Genomic DNA, 24,649 nt, shown 5'->3' on the forward strand with positions numbered 1-24,649 from the left:
GAGGCACAAGAACCTCTTGAACCTGGGAGGCAGAAGTTGCAGTGAGCCGAGATCGCGCCATTGCCCTCCAGTCTGGGCGACAGAGAGAGACTCTGTCTCAAAAAAAAAAGAATGACCATATCCTAGTAACTGAATTTTAACTATACCTTGTTAAGAATGTGACCGATTTGAACCATCTGCACCCTTGAACCATTATTGAGATCATAACAGTATTTGGTAATTTTTCTTCTATTTCAAATTTGTGAAATGCTTAAGCACGTATTTTTTAAAATTATATAGAAACAGAAACTGCTAAACTACTTGAAGACTTTCTTTCTTTCTCCTCCCTCCCTCCCTCCCTCCCCCTCCCTCCCTCCCTCCCTCCTCCCTCCCTCTCTCTCTCTCTCTCTCTCTCTCTCTCTTTCTTTCTTTCTTTCTTTCTTTCTTCTTTCTTTCTTTCTGATGGAGTTTCACTCTTTTTGCCCAGGCTGGAATGCAACAGCACGATCTCGGCTCACTGCAACCTCCACCTCCCTGGTTCAAGGGATTCTCCTGTCTCAGCCTCCCGAGTAGATGGGATTATAGGTGCATGCCACCACGCCTGGCTACTTTTTGTCTTTTCAGTAGAGACAGGGTTTCATTATATTGGTCAAGCTGGTCTCGAACTCCTGATCTCAAGTGATCCACCCGCCTCGGCCTCCCAAAGTGCTGGGATTTCAGGCATGAGCCACCGCACCTGGCCTGAGCCACCACACCAAGCCTGAGCCACTTATGAACAAACGTCGCATTTTAGAAACAGTACCCAAGAGAGAACTCTTTGACCTGGTATATAAGGCATTCCATAATCTAGTTCCTTGACTAACATTGTAACAACACTACCAATAAAACCACCTCCCTTTACTGAGACCTTCCCATGTGATCAGGCAGCATTACAAACGGATACTCTTATTTCAAACTCACAAGAAACCTAACAGGTGGGCACAAGGATTGTTATTATGAATTTATAGATAGGGAAACTGAGGTTTGCAGAAGTACTTGCTTAAGGCCACGAAGCTAGTATGATAATGATCCTAAGCTCATATAGTTCTTTTTTTTTCTTTCTTTCTTTCCTTTTTTTTTTTTTGAAACTGGATCTTGCTCTGTCTCCCAGGCTGAAGTGGAGTGGTGCAATCCTAGCTCACTGCAGCCTCAAATTCCCAGGCTCAAGTGATCCTCCTGCCTCAGCCTCCCAAGGAGCTGGCACTACAGATATGCACCATCACTCCTGGCTAAGTTTTTTTTTTTTTTCTTTTTTTTTGAGACAGAGTTTCGCTCTGTTGCCCAGGCTGGAGTGCAGTGGCGCCATCTCAGCTCACTGCAAGCTCCGCCTCCCGGATTCACGCCATTCTCCTGCCTCAGCCTCCCGAGTAGCTGGGACTACAGGCGCCTGCCGCCAAGCCCGGCTAATTTTTTTGTGTTTTTAGTAGAGACGGGGTTTCACCGTGTTAGCCAGGATGGTCTCGATCTCCTGACCTCATGATCCACCTGCCTCGGCCTCCCAAAGTGCTGGGATTACAGGCGTGAGCCACTGCACCCGGCCAATTTTTAATTTTTTGTACAGAGAGGGTCTTGCTATGTTGCCGAGGCTGATCTCGAGCTCCTGGGTTCAAGTGATCTGTTCACCTTGGCCTTTTAATGTGCTGAGATTACAGGCGTGAGCCACCGCACCTGGCCAATTGTCTAGTTCTCAATGTTCATACCATGATTCCTGTCCAGCCTCTCTGACATCCACTCCTGCACTCTCTCACACACACCCACTGTACAACTGACCTTTCCTCTCTGTACCCGTGGCTGTCTTGTTCCCCATGTCAGGGGCATTCTCTGACGTTCCTCTCCTTGTCATCCTGATGAACTTTCACTCACCCTTCATCTTCCAGTGCAAAAGTATTTTCTGTGAAGTCTTTCCTTCCACCCACATCCCAGGATTTTTACCTTGTCTGTCATACAGCTAAAATTTTATTTCTTTCCATTCTCCAGACAAAACTGTGAACATGTCTAGAGTGACAGCTGAGTTATTAAGAATTACACTATGACAGAACATAATTTACTACATTGTATCTGATTGTTCCCTGCTCTATCATTAGTTGACTCTACTTATTGACTTATGCCTCAATGAACAGGCAATTTCTTACCTTCAAATGTTATTCTCAGGCAGTGGGGGAACAGAATTAATTCTTATTGCGTCTATAATAGCAGCCACTTAAATTCATGACACAAAGAAAATACATTCTCTATTTTCCCTTCTCCAATTTAATCTCTGAGAGTGAGACCTGCAATAATAGGTGAAGTTTCTAAATTCACTAACTCCAAGCAATGGTGGGGATATTGTCTATGGATACTCAGAAAACGGCTCAATCAAGGCAGCAAGAATGTATCTTTAGTTCTCATGGCAATTAAGAAAGCTATAAATGAATCTGTTACATTCTCTTTGAAGAAAAAGTAGAGTAGTGGCTTAGAGCAATGGTTTTAAAATTCTTTTGAAAATTCACTTCAGTGGTATACATTTTAAGCCCGTACCTCTGCAGATATGTGTATTTATTTATTTATAGCTTTTATATATGAACTACTGTACTATTCAGTATATTACCAAAACATTGGCCAGGAACCGTAGCTCACACCTATAATCCTGGCACTTTGGGAGGCTGAGGTGGGTGGATCGCTTGAGGCCAGGAGTTTGAGACTAGCCTGGCTAATATGGTGAAACCCCATCTCTACTGAGAAAAAAAAAAAATAGCCAAGTGTGGTGGCATGTGCCTGTGGTTCCAGCTACTCAAGGTGGGAGGCTTGCTTGAGCCCAGGAATTCAAGGCTGCAGTGAGCCATGATTGTGCCAGTGCACTCCAGCCTGGGTGCCAGAGTGAGACCTCGTCTTAAAAAAAAAAAAAAAAAAAAAAATTTACGAAATGGAAACCAAAAAGAATGACATAAGGAATACATATAAATAGAGGTCCCATTGTTTTCCTTCTTCACCCTAATAGATCATCTTGTGTACTTGCTGGGTGATATGTCACACTACTATTGTCTACAGATAGTTCACTAGGCAAGTCAACTACTTGGAGCCTCAGTTGTATCACCAATAAAACAGGAATCATAATTATATTTACACCATAAAGCGATGGGGATTAAAATCATTCCACATTTACTGACAAATAGTTACCAAGGGCCTACTATGACTAGGGTACTATTTAGAAAATAGGTTATACCACTAGGCAAAATACCTAGCTCAGTGGCTGGCACATGCAAAGTGTTCAATTGATGTTTTCTGTAATTACTCCTCACAGAGGACAGCTCTGTCACAGCCTTGAAAAAAGCATAGGCTGGGCTCAGTGGCTCACGCCAGTAACCCCAGCACTTTGGGAAGCTGATGCGGGCAGATCACTTGAGGCTGGGAGTTCAAGACCAGTCTGGGAAACATGGCAAAACCCCATCTCTACCAAAACAAACAAATAAACAAATAAAAAAACACAAAAATTAGCTAAGTGTGGTGCCGCATGCCTGTAATTCCAGCTACTAAGATGGCTGAGGCACGAGAATCACTTGGACCTGAGAGGCAGAGGTTATGAGCTGAGATCGTGCACTCCAGCCTGGGCGACAGAGTGAGACTCTGTCTCAAAATAAATAAATAAATAAAATTAAAAATTTATTGAAATTAAAAGGCATAGATAAAATCAAATGTCTTCAACACATCTCCAGAACTGTGCAGGGGATAGAATGGATGCTCTTCTCATCCATGGATGCTGAAGAACAGAGAAGAGGTAACATAGCCTGGCTCGACCACTTACAAGGCACATACATGAGCTTTTAGTAATAACCTACTTGACACATGGTAAGTGCTGTATAAGTTTGTTGTATAAATAATACAATTAATAAAATAAGCATATTTCTTCATATTTGATCTTAGCCAAAAGGCCAAGAAGCAATAAAAGAAGCATAATTCTTAATCACACAATCACACTAGGCATTAGGATTATTAAATTATCTTGGCCAGGTGTGGTGGCTCATGCCTGTAACCCCAGCACTTTGGGAGGCTGAGGTGGGAGGATTGCCCAGGAGTTTAAGATCAGCCTGGGCAACGTAAGTGAGACCCAGTCTTTACAAAAAAATGTTTAAAAAATTAGCCGAGTGTGGTGACACACACCTGTAGTCTCAGCTACTTGGGAGGCTGGTGTAGGAGGATCACCTGAGCCCAGAAGTGGGAGGCTGCCATGAGCTATGATTGCACCACTGCACTCCAGCCTGGGCGACAGAGTAGGACTCCATCCCCACCACCTGCCAAAAAAAAAAAAAAGTTCAAAAAAAACTAATAGATAAATCTATAATTACAGTTAAGATTTTGGCACATTTCTCTCTCTTACTGAGAAAATAAGCACACACACAAAAGATCAAGAAGGTTATAGAAGACTTGCATAATATGACTAATAAGTTTGGCCTAACATATGTAAAACTTTATACCCAACAATTGCAGAACACACTTTTTTTTTTTTTTTTGAGGTGGAGTCTCACTCTGTTGCCCAGGCTGGAGTGCAATGGCGTGATCTTGGCTCACTGCAGCCTCTGCCACTAGGGTTCAAGCGATTCTCCTGCCTCAGGCTCCTGAGTAGCTGGGATTATAGGCATGTGCTACCATGTCCAGCTAATTTTTTGTATTTTCAGTAGAGATGAGGTTTCACCATGTTGGCCAGGCTGGTCTTGAACTCCTGACCTCAGGTGAGCCACCCGCCTCAGCCTCCCAAAGTACTGGGATTACAGGCGTGAACCACCACGTCCGGCCATACACATTATTTTCAAGTGCATATGGAAACTTTACCCACACTGACCATATGCTGGGTCAAAAAGAGTATCTTAACAAATATCAAAGAATAAAACCATATAGGGTACATTTTCTGACTGTCGTCAAGATAGAAATAACAGAATCTCATATTTTGCATGGCTTCTGTGTTTATGAACATTTATAAATTTGTATGCCTTTTTCTCCTAAAAAAATTAATAAGCAAAAGAGAACTACCTTCCCTTATGTATTTAGGAGTTAAGCAATACCTTTTAAACAATCTTTTTCTTTTCTTTTTTTTTTTTTTTTTTTGAGAGAGTCTCACTGTGTCTCCCAGGCTGGAGTGCAGAGGTGCGATATCAGCTCACTGCAACCTCTGCCTCCTGGGATCAAGCGATTCTTGTGCCTCAGCCTCCTGAGTAGCTGGGATTATAGGTGTCTGCCACCACGCCTGGCTAATTTTTGTATTTTTAGTAGAGACAGGTTTCACCATATTGGCCAGGCTCATCTAGAACTCCTGAGCTCAGGTGATCCTCCCACTTCAGTCTCCTGAGTAGCTGGGACTACAGGCATGTGCTACTATGCCTGGCTAATTAAAAAGTAAATTTAGAGATGAGGTCTTGCTCTGTTGCCCAGGCTTGTTTCTAATTTCTGGCCTTAAGTAATCTTCCTGTCTCAGCCTCCTAAAGTGCTGGGATTACATTTGTGCTACCATACCTGGCTAATTAAATAAAAAAGTTTAGCACATGTAGGGGTATGCATGTGGGGGGCGGGTGGATGGGTTACTTTTTATGTTGCCCATGCTTGTCTCATACTCCTGGCCTCAAGGGATCCTTTTACCTCAGCCTCCTGAGTAGCTGGGATTACAGGCATGAGCCAGTACACCCAGCTACAACTTGAAACACATGCTCTGTGTTCTCAATAAGCACTCTGCTCTGCCTGGCAACCCGCTGCTCACTTTAGAATGTTCATTTCCGGGCCGGGCATGCGGTGGCTCACACCTGTAATCCCAGCACTTTGGGAGGCCGAGGCAGGTGGCTCACGAGGTCAGGAGATCGAGACCATCCTGGCTAACACGGTGAAACCCCGTCTCCACTAAAAATACAAAAAATTAGCCGGGCATGGTGGCAGGTGTCTGTAGTCCCAGCTACTCGGGAGGCTGAGGCAGGAGAATTGCTTGAACCCGGGAGGCGGGGGTTGCAGTGAGCTGAGATAGCACCACTGCACTCCAGCCTGGGTGACAGAGCAAGACTCTGTCTCCAAAAAAAAAAAAAAAAAAGAATGTTCATTTCCCCTCCCCAAGATGAATATTTTATTCAGCATCTCAGCAACATTCAACCCAGTTGGTCACTTTCCCCTTCCTGAAATATTCTGCCCTCTTGGCTTCATGAGCCCACACTCTGATTTTCCTCCTCTTTCCACCTCCTGCCTGGATGCCTCCATTCTCTGATTTCTAAACAGTGGGCAGCCTGGAGTTCCAGTCTCACTCCTCTTTGATTTCTCTCTTTACACTCTCTAAGTGATCTCAGCTGGTCTCCAAACTTACATATCAAGTCTAAGCCTCTTTGAGCATATACGACTGTCTAGGGTATAGCTTTCTGGATGTCTCACGGGATCTGAAGTCTACTGGGCTCAGCATGGAAAGTTTGACATCTTCCTGCCCTCTCCCCCGACAAAATATTCTTCTCCTCTCCTAGTCTTTCTTTCCATCTTAGTACGTGGCATTACCAACCTGTGAGCCTTCTCTAATATGTCCCTTTACTTCAACTACTCTATGTGATCCAGCAGCAAGACTTGTTATTTCTACCTCTTACACATTATTCTCATCTGTCTACTCTCTTTCCATCTCCCCTGCAATTACTTTATTTTTAAAATTACTTATTTATTTATTTATTTATTTGAGACAGAGTCTCACTCTGTCACCCAGGCTGGAGTGTAGTGGGGCGATCTTGGCTCACTGCAACCCCCGCTTCCTGGGTTCAAGCAATTCTCTTGCCTCAGCCTCCAGAATAGCTGGAATTACAGGTACCTGCCACCACCCCTGGCTAATTTTTGTATTTTTAGTAGAGACAGGGTTTCACCATGTTGGCCAGGCTAGTCTTGAACTTCTGACCTCAGGTGATCCACCCGCCTCGTTCTCCCAAAGTGCTGGGATTATAGGTGTGAGCCACCATGCCAGGCCCACTGCAATTACTTTAAATTAAATCATCTCCCTTCTGTTTCCCAAATAAGCCCCAGACTTCCTGCCTGGGGGCCTTTACAGGTGCTCTTGCCTTGCCTAGAACACTGAAGGCATTGACTTCCATATGGCCCAAATTTCCTTACAGGGAACAATCTCAAAAGACTCCAAGTCATTCCCAAAAAACCCTGTGAGAAGAGAAGACCTTAATGGAAATGGGGATAGAAATAGCACCCTCTCACTGAGTCACTGGGCAGATTCTGCTCTGTTGTTGTTAAAAGTTTCTTGCTGAACAGATGTTGATACAGCTCAGATGACAGTGAATCAAAAGCTTTTGACACAGCCACCATCTCCTTTCTCTGGGGCTACAGATACTGCCATGATTGAATTTAATTTACTTTATTTTATTTTATTGAGATGGAATCGCGCTCTGTTGCCCAGGCTGGAGTGAAGTGGCCTGATCTCGGCTCACTGCAACCTCTGCCTCCTGGGCTCAAGCGATTCTCGTGCTTCAGCCTCCCGAGTAGCTGGGATTACAGATGTGCACCACGGTGCTTGGCTAATTTTTGTATTTTTAGTAGAGACGGGGGTTGTGCTATGTTGGCCAGGCTGGTCTCGAACTCCTGACCTCAGGTGATCTGCCTGCTTCAGCCTCCCAAAGTGCTGGGATTACAGGTGTGAGGCACTGTGTCCAGCCACTGCCATGATTTTAAAATTCACATTTGGCTTCCCCGTGGTTCAACTAATATATGTAATACATCAGCAAGACTTGTTATTTCTGTCCCTTAAACATTATTCTAATCTGTCCTCTCCCTGCCCATCTCCACTGCAATTACATTAAACTAAATCGCTCACCCGCTGCCTCATTCTGCAAAGGTGTGGCCTCAAACTCGGAGCCGGCTCTACCAGATGCCTCTCGACGCCCGAACGCATCCCTGAGCATCCAGCGCTAGATTTTTTTGCTCCTGCTTTGAGCCCTGGTTTCTCCCAAAGAGAGTCAGACGTTTGGGGTCTGAGTGCCTTGTCTCCTGACTGCTGTAACTATGTCTCCTATCACTTGATCATTCCCTCGCTGAGCGGGGGTATGGAGCCAAGAAACCATCTCCCAGGAAACAGTTCTGATCGCCCCAAGCAATGTATCCATCTCCCTTAACACATACTGTCACGCGTGTACACACAACAGGAACTGGGCACTCTACACTTAGTGAAAAAAGAATTTTTTAAGAAGGTACATTTCCAATCACCAAGTCCTCAGACGCTGTTCTTTCAGGTTCTGGACAGAAAGGACAAAAATCTAGCTATCAAAAAAAATAATTTTAAAAAGTGAAGTGAGAGGATGAGAGGAACTCCTAATAAAATCAGTGGGAGACAGAAAGGTGCGTGAATAAAAAAGAAAATCCAGCCGGGCTTGGGGTTGACACCTGTAATCCCAGCTTTTTGGGAGGCCAAGGTGGGGAGATCACTGGTGGTCAAGAGTTCGAGACCAACCTGGCCAACATGGTGAAACCCCATCTCTACTAAAAATACAAAAACATTAGACAGGCGTGGTGGTGGGCGCTTGTAACCCCAGCTACTGGGGAGGCTGAGGCAGGAGAACAGCTTGCACCTGGGAGGCAGAGGTTGCAGTGAGCCGAGATTGCGCCACTGCACTCCAGCCTGGGCGACAGAGCAAGATTCTGTCTCAAAAAAAAAAAAAAATTAAATAAATAAATCTGAGGGGGGTGGGGAGGGGGGAAGGTGAGAGGTGAGGGAGGTTAGGAGGAGTAAGATAGAGAGAGGAGAGGCTGGGAATAAGATGGGCTGGGAAGGGAGAGGGAGGACAGCGAAGGAGAAGCTCCTTCTACCCCAGCAAAGCCAGCGCAGCGCTGCTCCCTAGGAAGGCTGCGTCTGTTTGGCAGGGCCCGAGAGCCGCAGCTCTCCAGACCCGGCAGGCACTTCCCTTCCAACGTGCCCAGTGAGGGTGCCCTGCGCATGCTAATGAGGCAGTTGAGGACAGCTTCGCAGATAATTGCTGAAAGTGTGCAGTAACTTACCAGGCTGGGAGTCAGTGGGCTGCAAAATGATGGGACACCGCTCCTGGGGGCCCCCAGCAGAGGGGCCTGGTCTCCAGGTACCCGGTGCTCACAGGTTAGTGGCTGCAAGACGACGGGTTTTCCATTCAGTCAGGCACCGAACCCAGCGACGGGGAGAGTCAGACCAAAGGCAAAGGAGAGGAGGGGAACCTGCTTGTGTTTTTGTATTTAAATTGTTTTTGAACCCACGTAGCCCTGGGAGTCACATGCCGCCTCCAACATCACCGGAGCCATCACATGATACAGGTCCCCCATCATGTGATGAGACAAATCTGCCTAACTTCAGGCCCCCACCCCCAGCCCCCGCTCACAGACTGACAGATGAAGTGCTTCTGGAGGACCCCCCCGCCCCCCACCCCTAGTCAGTGACAGAGGGAGGGACGCAGATGGAGAACCCTCAGAGCCCATGCAACGCAAAGATCTTGATGAATAGTTAATGTGCCTTTCTCTCTCCTCCTAAGCTACTGCGACTTGGAGCGGTGCCAGCCTCATTTGAATTCCAGCCTTTGTGAATAACTCAAGTGTCGCCACTGTTGCTCCAGCAATTGCAGGGCGTTTAAGCTCATACCATCTTGCCTCGTTCTAGAAGACCAACTTGGCTGCCTCCCCTCCCCACAGCTTCCAAGCCTCCTCACAGGGCAGTGGGAGTAGGGGTTGGTGGTGGGGAGACTGGAGCTGCAGAAGAGGAGACCACTCCAGCTGAACCTTCTAGTCCCTCTACGCCCCAGCTGCAGTAGGAGTCAGGTGGGGCCCCGTCTGGGTATCTGATTAGGCTGCCTCTGTTTGACTTAGTGATCATAGCTCTGTTCTCTCTGCAGAGGTTTCCCTTCTCTCTCTCTTTCTCTCTCTCTTTCTCTCTCTCTCTTTCTCTTTCTCTTTCTCTCTCTCTCTCTCTCATATGTACATTTCTCATTTCTTCCCTTAATCAGGATACATTTAAATCGACTGAAAAATCAGTTGGGTTTGGCCGGGTGCAGTGGCTCACGCCTGTAATCCCAGCATTTTGGGAGGCTGAGGCAAGTGGATCACCTGAGGTCAGGAGTTCAAGACCAGCCTGGCCAACATGGTGAAATCCCATCTTTACTAAAAGTATAAAAAATTAGCTGGGTGTGGTGGCACACACCTGTAATCCCAGCTACCTGAGAGGCTGAGGCAGGAGAATTGTTTGAACCCAGAGGTGGAAGTTGCAGAGCGAGACTCTGTCTCAAAAAAAACAAAAAACAAAAAAATTGGTTGACTTTGTTTCTTCCCATTGTAGTAGCCTCCTTTGCTCATGTTTTCATTCACTCAATCTTTTATTAAGCAAGTATTTTTGTAGAGCACCTAGCATGCTGCAGGTCTTGTACTAGGCACTGAGAAAGATGGAAGGGAGGGAAGACATGTTAAAGAATGCATAAAGCCACATCTCTGTCCTTGAGGTGCCTGTCCTCTGTTAGAGGCAACAGATTCACAAACAGATCTGGCAGATGCAAAATTCCCGAGTCACACAAACTCAAGTGCGCAAAGATGTGAATTCTCTGTTAGTCCAAACCTGAACTTCACTTCTACCTCCTGCCCCACTTCCCTATTCTGCCCAATGTAGGAAACTTATCTCATCACTTTCAAATAAACCCAGTCACCTGGGTGACTTTTCTCTGCTTCAGATTTGCAATAAGTCAAGTTAAAGATTTGTTTTTCTTGTTGGCTTTCTTCTCTCTACTATTGATACTAATCTCTGATGCTCACTCGAATAATCAAACAAGTAAACAAATCGTGCAGACTGCTTTCCTTTGGAGACAGATAGTGTGATTTGCCGGCACTCTGCAGGTGGGGGCCTTTTTGAGCAAAGGAAGACTGTGGTGTTTTTGTTTTGTTTTGTTTTTTGACAGAGTCTCACTCTGTTGCGCAGGCTGGAGTGCAGTGGTACAATCTCGGCTAACTGTAATCCCAGCTACTCAGGAGGCTGAGGCAGAAGAATCTCTTGAACCCGGGAGGCAGAGGTTGCAGTGAGCTGAGATCGCACCACTGCACTCCAACCTGGGCAATAGGGCAAGACTCTGTCTAAAAACAAACACACAAAACAAAAAACACCACAATCCTCCTTTGCTCAAAAAGGCCCCCAGCTGCAGAGTGTCAGCAAATCACACTATCTGTCTCCAAAGGAAAGCAGTCTGCACGATTTGTTTGTTTGATTATTCGAGTGAGCATCAGAGTTTAGTATCAATGGTAGGGAGAAGAAAGGCAACAAGAAAAAAAAATCTTTAACTTGACTTATTGTAAATCTGAAGCACAGAAAATCACCCAGGATGACTGAGTTTATTTGAAAATGATGAGATGAAAAAAAAAGTAGCAAAGCAGCAAAAAGTAGCAAAAGGTGGCAAGCAAGAAAAGGACTTCTTCCTCACAGACCTCTCTCAGCCACCTGCCTGGGCCACCTTTTGCTACTCTGATGTAGTCATGGAAGGCATGTGACGAGGTGAAAATTATCACTGACATTCTGGGGATGGCAGAGTGGAAGGACAGATAAACATAAGTTATCAACAGAAGTGAGTTGCCAAACTGACCCTGCGACCACCTATGTTAGAAAAATCAAGCATTTTTTTATGGTTGATTTTTCGTATTTCTTCGCTTGTGGTTGGAGCTCATCCTAACTGAAATAGCACCCATGGAATTTGGCAGTTGCTCCAGTTGCCAATTGTATTTGAAGAGCAGCATTTGTAAAGTTGTGGAGGCTCAAGTCTGATGATAATAGGTTAAGAAGCAATGTTTTTCTTTTTTTTTTTTTTTTTTTTGAGACGGAGTCTTGCTCTGTCGCCCAGGCTGGAGTGCAGTGGTGTGATCTCGGCTCAAGCTCCGCCTCCCGGGTTCATGCCATTCTCCTGCCTCAGCCTCCCCAGCAGCTGGTATTACAGGTGCACGCCATCATGCCCGGCTAATTTTTTTGTAGTTTTAGTAGAGACAGGGTTTCACCGCGTTAGCCAGGATGGTCTCGGTCTCCTGACCTCATGATCCACCTGCCATGTCCTTCCAAAGTGCTAGGATTACAGGAATGAGCCACTGCACCCAGCCAAGAAGTAATCTTAACTGTGCACGGTGGTGCAAGCCCATCGTCCCAGCTACTCCAGAAGACTGAGGCAGGAGCACTTGAACCCAGGAGTTCCAGATCAGCCTGGGCAGCACAGTGAGACCCTCTCTCAAAAACAAAGAAACAAAAAAGAAGTAACTGGAAAAATTCCATTTCTGACAATATGGGGGACCAAATATGAAAGACCAAATAATCATAAAGAAATTCTCGATAAAAAGTGACCACCATTCTTTTAAGTGTGTAGCTGAGCTCTCAGAAAGGGAAGAAGGGAGTGCCGGGACAGAAGCAGTAGTGCGGCCACCGCCACCATGGCACTGCAAGCTGATCAACAAGGCTGCAGAAGATGTGAGGAAGCTGCAAACAAGACCAGATGATGGGTCGGGCACGGTGGCTCACGCCTGGAATCCCAGCACTTTGGGAGGCCAAGGTGGGTGGATCATCTGGGGTCAGGAGTTCGAACCAGCCCGGCCAACATGGTGAAACTTCATCTCTACTGAAAATGCAAAAATTAGCTGCGCGTGGTGGTGGGCATCTGTAATCCCAGCTACATGGGAGACTGAGGCAGCAAAATTGCTTGAACCCGGGAGGTGGAAGTTGTAGTGAGCCAAGATGTGCCACTGCACTCCAGCCTGGGCGACAGAGTGAGACTCCGTCTCAAACAAACAAACAAACAAAAAACAGATAATAAAGAACTGAGAAAACTCTGTGGACTTAACAAACAAGCTATAATTGGAGACATTAATATTGAGTATCCCGGAATGCTGGATTTAAAGAGCAAGGCCAAATGGGAAGCATGGAACCTCCAAAAAGGGTTGTCAAAGGAAGATGCAATGAATGTCTCTATTTCTAAGGCAAAGGAGCTTATAGAAAAACAGGGCACAGGCCGGGCACGGTGGCTCAAGCCTGTAATCCCAGCACTTTGGGAGGCCAAGACGGGCGGATCACGAGGTCAGGAGATCGAGACCATTCCGGCTCACACGGTGAAACCCCGTCTCTACTAAAAACTACAAAAAACTAGCCGGGCGAGGTGGTGGCGCCTGTAGTCCCAGCTACTCGGGAGGCTGAGGCAGGAGAATGGCGTAAACCCGGGAGGCGGAGCTTGCAGTGAGCTGAGATCCGGCCACTGCACTCCAGCCCGGGCGACAGCAAGACTCCGCCTCAAAAAAAAAAAAAAAGAAAGAAAAAGAAAAACAGGGCACCAAGAATACAGTGTATGAGAAAATTTTCCAGCCAGTTGCAGTGGCTCACACCTGTAATCCCAACACTTTGGTAGGCTGAAGTGGGCGGATCACTTGAGGTCGAGTTTGAGACCAGCCTGGGCAACACAGTGAAACCCCGTCTCTACCAAAAACACAAAAATTAGCCAGCCGTGGTGAGTTCCTGTAATCCCAGTCACTTGTGAGACTGAGGCACGAAAATCACTTGAACCCGGGAGGCGGAGGTTGCAGTGAGCCGAGATGGTGCCACTGCACTCCAGCCTGGGCAACAAACAAAGCAAGACTCTGTCTCAAAAAAGAATACAGTGTATGAGAAAGTTTTCCTTTTGAAGCCTTGATAATGCTCTCATGACCTAACACTTAGAGGGAGAGAGGCACTGTTCACTCTATGTATCATGTATATCTTTGCTATTACATGAATTGTAATAATAGGAGTATGCTGAAACTACATAGTTAACTAAATTGTACTTGCCTAAACCAAGTGTCCTTAAATGTTCTTTTAGAAAAGTATTTGAGTTTTTATTTTTGTGGATTTAGGAAGTACAAGTGCAGTTTTGTCACATGGATATATTGTATAGTGGTGGTCTAGGCTTTTAGTGTGCCCATCACCCAAATACTGTACATTGTACCCAAAAGGTAATTTCTCATCCCTCAGGCCCTCCCACCCTCCCACATTTTCAAGTCTACAGTGTCTCTTATTCCACACTCCATGATCCTGTGTACACATTGTTTAACTCCCACTTGTACGTGGGAATGGGTGGTGTTGGACTTTCTGTTTCTGAGTTATTTCACTTAAAATAATGGCCTCCAGTTCCACCCATGTAGCTGCAATAAAACATGATTTTATTCTTTTTTTTATGTCTGAGTAGTATCCCATCATGTACATGTACCGTATTTTTTTTTTATCCAATCACCCATGGATGGACATTGGATTGATTCCAGGTCTTTGCTGTTGTGAACTGTGCTGTGATAGGCATACAGGTGAAGGTATCTTTTGGATACAATGATTTCTTTTCCTTTGGGTGGATACCCAGTGGTGGAATTCCTGGGTGGAATGATAGTTCTATTTTTCGTTCTTTGAGAAATCTCCATGCTGTCTGTCATAGAGGTTGTACTGATTTGCATTCCCACCAATAATGTGTGAGTGTTCCCTTTTCTCCGCATCCTCGCCAACATCTGTTGGTTTTTGACTATTTAGAAAGTCTTGCCCTGGTAGTATATAAACAGAAATTAACAATTATCTCTTCTTTTGGCTCATCTGTTCTCCTACAAGGAGTTGGTGTTACTGGTATAATAAAAACAGGTTATTAATTTAAAAAAACGGCCAGGTACAGTGGCTCACACCTGTAATCCCAACACTTTGGGAGGCCAAGGTGGGGAGATCACTTGAGACCAGAAGTTCGAGACCAGCCTGGCCAACATGGCAAAACCCCATCTCTACTAAAATTACAAAAATTAGCCAGGTGTGATGGCATGCGCCTGTAATCTCAGCTACTCAGGAGGCTGAGGCAGGAGAATTGCTTGAACCTGGGGGAGGCAGAGGTTGCAGTGAGCAGAGATCATGCCACTGCACTCCAGCCTGGGAGACACAGCGAGACCATCTAAAAAAATTAATAATACTAATTTTTAAAAAGGGAAGAAAAAACCCCAGAAAACTAGAGAGCGAGGCACACCAGTTAACGCTGTATCCACCCTGGGGATTTAGTGCTTGGCAGGGACATGGCAGCCTTGGGAGGTTGGGTTGCAACTCCAAGCAGGTACAGAAGACAAAGTCCTATGCCTGGGAGTAGAAACTTCCACATTAGCTTGGGACTCTTAAAGTGCTATATCCTCAGTGAAAATGTGTGTGGTGGTAAATTTCATGTGTCACACTGACTAGCCACGGGGTGCCCAGATTAAACATTATTTCTAGATGTGTCTGTGAGAATGTTTATGGACGAGATTAACATTTCTTAGTTGATGGACTCAGGAGAGTACATTGCCCTCACCCACCTCAATGTGGGTGGAAATCATTCAATGTGAATAGAACAAAAGGGTCATCTGTGGTGGAGGAAGGAGGTGGTAGAAGGAGGAATGTTCCCCTTTTGCTTCTTGCCTGCCTCCTTGAGCTGGAACACTTCACCTCATCTTGTCCAGCCCCTGGACTGGGATTTACACCATTGGCTACCCTCATTCTTAAGCTTTCAGACTTGGACCAGATTACACCCACAGTTTCCCTGGATCTCCAGCTTGCAGAGAGCAGACTGTGAGACTTCAGAGCCTCTATAATTGCGTGAGCCAATTCCTCATGACAAATCAATCTCTCTCTCATACTGATTGTTTCTTTGGAGAACCCGGACTAATACATGGTGAAACAAACAAACAAAAATTAAGATCACCTTTAAGCCCAGAGAAACATGGAAGCTTGTGTGATTTGAACTGAATTCTGGGTCAAGGAAAAAAAAATACTCCCATCATAATTAATAACCAAGGCCTGTTCTCAAGTGACTTTGACGTCTGAACATACATTACTTTTATGGCCCAGGAATACCAAAAATAAGAAATAACATAGAAAGAGAGGAGCCTCAGAGAGACAAATATACAAGCGATCTAGAGGTAAGTTCACTAAGCCCAGACCTCACAGAGTTCCCACAGATTATGTTCCTATTGCAGATGAGTTTATAATCCAAAACCATAAAGCATGTTATAAATTACAAAGCACTAGGAGGCAGAATAAAGAGGGGGATTATGCCCCTATAAATTTCATATAATAAAATAACTAGATGAAGATTATTAATAAAACTTTATGCTTAACTTTTTAGAAAGAAGCAGTGCCTTTTGCTTCCAATTAAGTTGACATAACAGAAACTGGGTATACTCTTTTCCCTGAAACAACAACAAACAAGATAAAATATATAAAACAACAGTTTTGGCCGGGCAAGATGGCTCATGCCTGTAATCCCAGCACTTTGGGAGGCTGATGCAGGCAGATCACTTGAGGTCAGGAGTTTGAGACCAGCCTGGCCAATGTGGTGAAACCTCATCTCTATTAAAATTACAAAAAAATTAGCCAGGCATGGTGGTTTTGCCTGCATTCCCAGCTACTTGGGAGGCTGAGACAGGAGAATCGCTTAAACCCGGGAGACGGAGGCCGCAGTGAGCTGAGATTGTGCCACTGCACTCCAGCCTGGGTAACAGAGAGAGACTTTGTCCCAAAACAACAACAACAACAACAACAACAACACAACAACAACAGTTTTTAAGACATTGGACATCAGGTAACAAAGGGCAGGGATCTGTGAGAGAAGGGAAACAAACCAGGTGAGCTCTATGATTGCCCCATATTACTGCCTAGAGAAAATTTCCAAGTTGCAGTGCAGAGAGGTGGACTTCAAACTGAGGCTGGTGTTCCCCCTGAGTTGAGGAGACAGAGCTGGGAGTCCAGGGAGGCCAAGGAAGACAGAGTTTGTAGGGCAGGTACTGGAGAGTAGAGAGCTGCATAGAGATCAAGATCTGCAGAGGGTGTCCCTCAAGTCTTCAGTGGAGTACAGATCATCACATGCATGTTAGAAAAAGACCTGCCCAAAAGGATTAGAAGGCAACATACGGCCAGGAGCAATTTTTGCCCATTACCCTAGAATGGCAAGCTTCATAATTCACACAGTATCTATCAGGTAGGATACTCAGAAGTGTTTTGCCTCAGTGGTGGGACCAAAATAGTCCTAGACTAAACCCAAATCTGGTCCAGCCAAACAAACTTCAAAAACGAACTTTGGGCCAGGTGTGGTGGCTCATGCCTATCATCCCCGCACTTTGGGAGGCCAAGGCAGGTGGATCACCTGAGGTTAGGAGTTCAAGACCAGCCTGGCTAACATGGTGAAACTCTGATTCTACTAAAAATACAAAAAATTAGCTGGGCATGGTGGCATGCACTTGTAACCCCAGCTACTCGGGAGGCTGAGGCAGGAGAATCTCTTGAACCTGGTAGGCAGAGGTTGCAGTGAGCCGAGATCACGCCACTGCACTCCAGCTTGGGCGACAAGAGTGAAACTCCGTCTGAAACCAAAACCAAAACAAAACAAAACAAAACAAATCAAAAACACTTTGACCAGGCGCAGTGGCTCCCGCCTATGATCTCAGCTCTTTGGGAGGCTGAGGTAGGAGGACTGCTTGAACTCAGAAGTTTGAGGCCAACCTAGGCAACATGGTAAAACCCCTCTCTCTAAAAAAAACCCTAAAAATTAGCTGGGTGTGGCAGCAAGTACCAATAGTCCCAGCTACTTGGGAGACTAAGGTGGGAGGACTGCTTGAGCCCAGGAGTTTGAGACTGAAAGTGAACTGTGATCACGCCACTGCACTCCAGTCTGGGTGACAGAGTGAGATCCTGTATCAAAAGAAAAAACACTAATAATAAAGGCCGGGTGCAGTGGCTCATGCCTGTAATCCCAGCACTTTGGGAGGCTGAGGCAGGAGGATCACTTGAGCTCAAAAGTTTGAGACTAGCTTGGGCAGCATGGTGAAAACCCATTTCTACAAAAGAAATTAAAAAAAAAAAAAAATTAGCCTGGTGCGATGGTGTGTGAACGTAGTCCCAGCTACTTGGGAGGCTAAAGTAGGAGGATCACTTGAGTCCAGGAGGTTGAGGCTGCAATGAGCTACGATTGTGCCACTGCCCTCAGCCTGGGCAACACAGCCAGATCCTGACTCAAAAAAAAAAAGAAAAAGAAAAAAAGAAAGAAAGAAAGAAAGAAAGAAAGAAAAGAAAGAAAGAATAAAAGGAAGACCTTGAAAGGATCAAAGTATTTCCAAGTAACTTAATTAAATCCCTTATTAAAGAGATCAATAATATTTAAAGAAATATAGAAATACCTAGCACACCTCAAAGTGAAATCCACAATATCTACTACTCAATCTCAAATATTACCATACATAAAAAGAAGAAAAAAATACAGCTCATAGGAAGGCAAAAATTTATCAGAACTGACCTAGAAATGAGATGTGATAGAATTAGCAGATAAGGAAAGTAAAGCAGTTATGATACGTATATTCTGTATGTACCAGAGGCTAGAGGAAAGATGAAATATGTTAAGTAGAAATATGGAAGACATAACAAAAACCCAAATCAAACTTCTAGAAATAAAAACTATATTGTGACTGAGATGAAGATTGTACTGCATAGGGTTAAAAGAAGAAAATAAACCTACAAAAGAGAGTATTAGTGAATTTGAAGATACAACCAAAGAAATAATAAAAAATAAGATGCATAGAGAAAAAAAGGCTGAAAAGAAATGAACAGAGCATTAGTGAACTATGAGACAACTTCAAGTGGTCCAATATGCATGTAATTAGATACCCTGAAAAAAAGTGGATGGAAAATATTTTAATAATTGGTGGCTGAAATTTCTTCAAGTAGATGAAAACTATAGACACAGATCCAAGAAGTTAAACAAGCACCAAGCAAAATAAACACAAAGGAAATTACACCAAAGAATGCCAAAATCAAATTGCTTAAAGCTAATGACAAAGAAGAAATATTAAGAGGAGTCAGGGGGTCACTTAATACCCACTAGGATGGCCATGAAAATACAGATAATACCAAGTGTTGGCAAAGATGTGGAGAAACTGGAACCCTCATACTTTGCTCATACATGGCTGGTGAGAATGCAAAATTACTGTGGAAAACAGTCTAGCAGTTTCTCAAAGTCAAACAAATAGTTACCATTTGACCCAGCAATATTTTTCTTTTTTTTCTCTCTTTTTTTTTTTTTTTGAGACAGAGTCTCATTCCGTTGCCCAGGGTGGAGTGCAGTGGCTCGATTTTGGCTCACTGCAACCTCCACCACCCGTGTTCAAGCAATTCTTCTGCCTCAGCCTCCCGAGTAGCTGGGATTACAGGCGCCCACCACGATGCCTGGTTAATTTTTGTATTTGTAGCAGAGACATGGCTTCACCATGTTGGCCAGGCTGGTCTCAAACTGACCTCAAGTGATCCACTGGCTTCAGCCTCCCAAAGTGCTATTAACCCAGCAATTTTATCTTAGGTATATACCCAAGAGAAATAAAAACATATGTTCACACAAAAACTTTACACAAGAGTTCATAGCAGTGTTATTCCCAATGACCAAAAGGTGTAACAACCCAAATGCTCATCAACTGATGAGTGGATAAGCGAAATGTGGTATATCCATACAATGGAATATTATTCAGTCATAAAAAGAAAATAAATCCTGATACATGCTACAACCTGATGAACCTTGAAATCATTACATTAAGTAAAATAAGCCAGTCACAAAAACTCCTACATGTTTATATAAATTCCTTTATATGAAATGTGCAAAACAGGCAAATCTATAGAGACAGAAAATACATTAGTGGTTGCCTAGGGCTTGAGGAATGAGAAAAATTGGGGGAGAAGTTTTAGCCAAAGGATGTAAGTTTCTTTTACGGGTGATGAAAATATTCTAAAAGTTGGTTGTGGAAATGGTTGCACAACTCTGAATATACTAAAAATCATTCAATTGTACAACTTTAATGTTCGAATTATATGGTATGTGAATTATATCTCAAAAAAGATTGTATTAAAAAGCAAAAAAAAAAACAGAAAACAATGGGGAGAAACGTTTTACATACAGAGGAAGAAAGATGAAGATGGCAGAAAATTTTTATTGGAACCAATACGAGAGAGGACAATGGAACATCTTTAAAGTATCAAAAGAAAACAATTTAGCTGGACATGGTGGCATGCACCTATAATCCCCGCTATTGGAGAGGCTGAAGCGGGAGGATTGCTGGAGCCCAGGAGGTTGAGGCTATAGTGAGCCATGACTGTGCCACTGCACTCCAGCCTGGGCAACAGAGAAGACCCTGTTTCTTAAGAATTTTTTTTTTTTTTTAAGAAAGAAAATCGTCAACTTAGAATTCTGCAACTAGCAAAACATTTTTCAAAAATGAAGGAAAAATGAAAACTTTTTTAGCCATACAAAAAAGTTGAAAGAATTTATCACCAACAAATCCACACCATAAAAAATATTCAGGCAGAGAAAAATGATACTAAGTAGAGATCTAGATCTATGTAAAAAAAAAAAAAAAATGAGCACAAGAAACGGCAACCACATGGGTAAATATACAGACTTTGTTTCTTATTCTTTAACTCTCTTTAAAAAATCATTTAGGCTGGGCGTGGTGGCTCACGCCTCTAATCCCAGCACCTTGGGAGGCCGAGGTGGGTGGATCACAAGGTCAGGAGATCGAGACCATCCTGGCCAACTTGGTGAAACCCCATCTCTATTAAAAAAAAAAAAACACAGCTGGGTGTGGCAGCACGTGCCTGTAATCCCAGCTACTCAGGAAGCTGAGGCAGGAGGATTGCTTGAAATGGGGAGGCAGATGTTGCAGTGAGCGGAGATGGTGCCACTGCACTCCAGCCTGGCGACAGAGCTAGACTCCGTCTGGGAAAAAAAAAAAATTTTTTTTAAAGCAAAAATAATAATGTTTTGTGGGGTTTATAATATAAAGTGACCTTCTTGGCAAAAACAGCACAAAGACCAAGAGCAGGAGAAAAGAAATGGAAGTATACTGTTGGAAGGTTCTTATACTAAGTACACATGTAGTGGAATACTATTGCTTGAATGTAGACTGTGATAGGTTAAAGGTGTATACTATAAACCCTAAAGCAACTATTAAAATAACACAATCAAGAGCAATAGCTGGTAAGCCAATTAAAAACTTAAACTGCATAATAAAAATATTCACTTTATCCAAAAGAAAGCAGAAAAAAAAGAAAAAAGTGGAATAACAGATCATTTAAACCCTTCCATATCAATAATCACATCAAATGTAGATGGCCTAAACACCCCACTCAAAAACGGAGTTTGTCAGATAGAATGAAAATGTAACAATCAACTATGTGCTACAAGAAACCCACTTTCAGTACAAAACATATTCATCAAATAAGAAAGCTTTGAAATACAGGAAACAGAATTGATTGAACAGCAAGGAGAAACAGACAAATCGACTATTATAGGCAGATATTTCAACATCCCTCTTTTGATAAGTAATAGAACAACTAGACAGAAAATAAGCCAGGATATAGACGACTTGAACAACACTTGAGCAAATTTGACCTAATTGACATTTACAGAACGCTTCATACAACTGTAGAATATATATTCTTTTCAAGTGCACATAGAACATTTACCAGAGTAAACCATAGTCTTGGTCATAAATAAAACTCAATAAATTTAAGAAAATTAAAATTATACCAAGCACTCAGACCACAGTGAAATAAAACTGGAAATCAACTTGAAAAGGAACCTTCAACACCATGCAATTACATGGAAATTAAATAACCTGCTGCTCAACGATCATTGGGTCACAATGAAATCAAGATGGAAATTTAAAAATTCTTCAAACTGAATGATAATAGTGACACAACCTATCAAAACCTGCGGGATACAGCAAAGGCAGTGCTAAGAGGAAAGTTCATAGCCCTAAACGCCTACATCAAAAAAGTCTGAAAGAGCACAAATAGACAATCTAAGGTCACACCTCAAGGAACTAGGGAAACAAGAACAAATCAAACCCAAACTCAGCAGAAGAAAGGACATAACCCAGATCAGAGCAGAACTAAATGAAATTGAAACCAACAAATACAAAAGATAAAGGAAACAAAAAGCTGATTCTTTGGAAAGATAAATAAAATAGATAGACCATTAGCAAGATTAACCAAGAAAAGAAGGGAGAAAATCCAAGTAAGTTCAATTAGAAATGAAATGGGAGATATTACAACCAACACCACAGAAATACAAAAGATCATTCAAGGCTACTATGAACACCTTTACGCACATAAACTAGAAAGCCTAGAGGAGATGGATAAATTCCTGGAAAGACACAACCCTCCTAGCTTAAATCAGGGAGAATGAGAATAAATCTAAATAAACTTAAATGGATTCAAATCATACAGAGTATCTTTTCTGACCAAAATGGTGTTAAATTAGACATCAGTAACAGACAGATATCTGAAAAATCCACAGATATTTGGAAACTAAATAATACACTTCTAAAGAACCCACGGGACAAAGGAGAAATCAAAAGGGACATTAGAATTTTTAACTGAATGAAAATAAAAACACAAACATATAAAAATTTGTTGGATGAAACTAAAACAGTATTTAAATGGAAGTTTATAATTTTAAATGCCTTCTTAGAAAGAAAAATCACAATAACATCAGTTACGATCTTAAGAAACTAAAAAAAGAGTAAAATCACAAAGAAAACAAAGAGAATAAAAGAAATTATAAAAACCGGAATAGAAATGAATGAAACGGAAAACTGAAAAATGTAGAAATATCAGAAGCTAATATTAGAAACTTTCAGATCAATAAAATTCACAAACCTCTAGCCATATCGATCAGGAAGAAAAGGGAAAACACAAATTACCAATATCAGAGGCCGGGTGCAGTGGCTTATGCCTGTAATCCCAGCACTTCGGGAGGCCGAGGCGGGTGAAACACCTGAGGTCAGTAGTTCGAGATCAGCCTGGGCAACATGGTGAAACCCCGTCTCTACTAAAAATAGAAAAATTAGCCAGGCAAGGTGGCAGGCACCTGTAATCCCAGTTACTCAGGAGGCTGAGGCAAGAGAATTGCTTGAACCTGGGAGTTGGAGGTTGCAGTGAGCTGAGATCACGGGGCAACACAGCGAGACTCCGTCTCAAACAAACAAATTACCAATATCAGAAAGAGAGAGATAACATTATTCCAGATCCTATAGACATTAAAAAGGATAACCAAAGAATATTATGAACAAGTTTATGCCAATAAATTTGACAACTTAGATGAAATAGATACACTCCTGGAAAGACGCAAATACTAAACAACACTCAAGAAAAGATAACCTGGAAAGTACATATTTCTCTTAAAGAAATTGAAAACACTGGCAGGGCGCAGTGGCTCAAGCCTGTAATCCCAGCACTTTGGGAGGCCGAGATGGGCGGATCACGAGGTCAGGAGATCGAGACCATCCTGGCTAACCCGGTGAAACCCCGTCTCTACTAAAAAATAGAAAAAACTAGCCAGGCGAAGTGGCGGCGCCTGTAGTCCCAGCTACTCGGGAGGCTGAGGCAGGAGAATGGCGTGAACCCGGGAGGCGGAGCTTGCAGTGAGCTGAGATCCAGCCACTGCACTCCAGCCTGGGCCACAGAGCCAGACTCCGTCTCAAAAAAAAAAAAAAGAAATTGAAATCATAGCTGAGATATTTTCAACAAAGAAAACTGGAGAGCCAGATGACTTCACTCAGGAATTCTATCAAATCCTTAAGGAAAAAATAATTATAATTCAACACAAGCTCTTCCAGAAAATTGAAGAGGAAGGAATTTTTCCTAACTCATTCTGTGAGGCCAGCATTACTCTGATACCAAGTCCACACAAAGACAGTACAAAGAACGTAACCACAGAGTAACATCCTCTTGAACTTAGATGAATAAATTCTTAACAAAATTATAGCAAATCAAATTTAACAGCACATGAGGAGGCTGATGTGCAATGGCCAAGCAGAATTTGCCCAGCAAATAGGGTTGGTTTAATGTTCAATTAATGTAATACACATAATAATAAACTAGGAAAGAAAAACCACATAAATATCTCAATAGATGCTGAAAAAAAATGGCAAAATCAAACATTCATTTCTGATAATAACTGTTAACAAACTGGGAATAGAAGGGAACTTCCTCAACCTGATAAAGGGCATCTATAAAAAATATATACAGCTAACATCATATTTAATAGTAAAAGACCAAAAGCTCTCCCCCTAAGATCAGGAACAAGACAAGGATGTCTGCTGTCAGCAATAGTATTCAACATTGGACTGTAGGTTGTAGGTAGGGCCATTAGGTAAGGGGAAAAAAGGAAGAAGAAAAAGAAGAAGAAGAAGGAGAAGAAGGAGAAGAAGGAAAAGAAGAGGAAGAAGAGGAAGAAGAGGAAGAAGAAGAAGAGGAGGAGGAGGAGGAGGAAGAAGAAAAAGCCATTCAGGTTAGAAAGAAAGAAGCAAGATTGTATTTGCAGGTGGCATGATCATTTATGTAGAAAATCCTATGAAAGAGTTAATATGTGAGTTTAGTGAGGTTTCAGGATATAATCCCAATTTCCAAATTCTTCTGTATTTCTCTATGCTAGCAACAGTCAGAAATAAAAATCTTAAGAAATAAACATTCACAATAGCATGAAAAACTTGAGGATAAATCTGACCAAAAAAATGTGTCAGATATGTACACTGAAAACTACAAAACATCATTGAGAGGAATGAAAGAATATCTAAGTAAATGGAAAGATATAAGGGTTTACGTGTTGGAAGGCTC

At 43.0% G+C, this 24,649-nt stretch overlaps 1 pseudogene; it reads left to right on the plus strand.

Moving 5' to 3' along the window:
- The first annotated feature begins 12,408 nt into the window (after positions 1-12,408).
- The window catches only part of LOC117088563, a 30,660-nt pseudogene continuing 18,419 nt past the window's right edge, over positions 12,409-24,649 (plus strand).

The sequence above is a fragment of the Trachypithecus francoisi genome, unplaced genomic scaffold (assembly GCF_009764315.1).
Source record: "Trachypithecus francoisi isolate TF-2019V2 unplaced genomic scaffold, Tfra_2.0 Lachesis_group10, whole genome shotgun sequence".
Taxonomy (NCBI): Eukaryota; Metazoa; Chordata; class Mammalia; order Primates; family Cercopithecidae; genus Trachypithecus; species Trachypithecus francoisi.